This window comes from Parus major, unplaced genomic scaffold, assembly GCF_001522545.3.
Source record: "Parus major isolate Abel unplaced genomic scaffold, Parus_major1.1 Scaffold587, whole genome shotgun sequence".
Taxonomy (NCBI): Eukaryota; Metazoa; Chordata; class Aves; order Passeriformes; family Paridae; genus Parus; species Parus major.
In genome coordinates this window covers 2,015-2,636 of record NW_015379475.1, presented here as the reverse complement: position 1 = coordinate 2,636, position 622 = coordinate 2,015, and positions in this window count along the sequence as shown.

Below are 622 nucleotides of genomic sequence, written 5' to 3'. Positions count from 1 at the left end.
GGATCAGGGACAGGCTGGGATCAGGGACAGGCTGGGATCAGGACTCCCCCTGTTCCAGGACACGCTGGGATCAGGGACAGGATCAGATCAGGGACAGGATCGGATCATGGATCTGCTGGGATCAGGGACAGGATGGGATCAGGGACAGGATGGGATCAGGACACACTCAGTCCCAGGCCATGTTGGGATCAGGACACATTGGGATCAGGGACAGGAATGGATCAGGGATCCGCTGGGATCAGGGACAGGATCAGATCAGGGACAGGATGGGATCAGGGACAGGATCAGATCAGGGACAGGATGGGATCAGGGACAGGATGGGATCAGGACACACTGGGATCAGGGATCCGCTGGGATCAGGGACAGGATCGGATCAAGACACACTGGGATCAGGGATCCGCTGGGATCAGGGACAGGATGGGATCAGGGATCCACTGGGATCAGGGATCCGCTGCGATCAGGGACAGGATCGGATCAGGACACACTGGGATCAGGACTCCCCCTGTCCCAGGACACGCTGGGATCAGGGACAGGATGGGATCAGGGACAGGATGGGATCAGGGACAGGAATGGATCAGGGATCCGCTGGGATCAGGACTCCCCCTGTCCCAGGACACGCTCC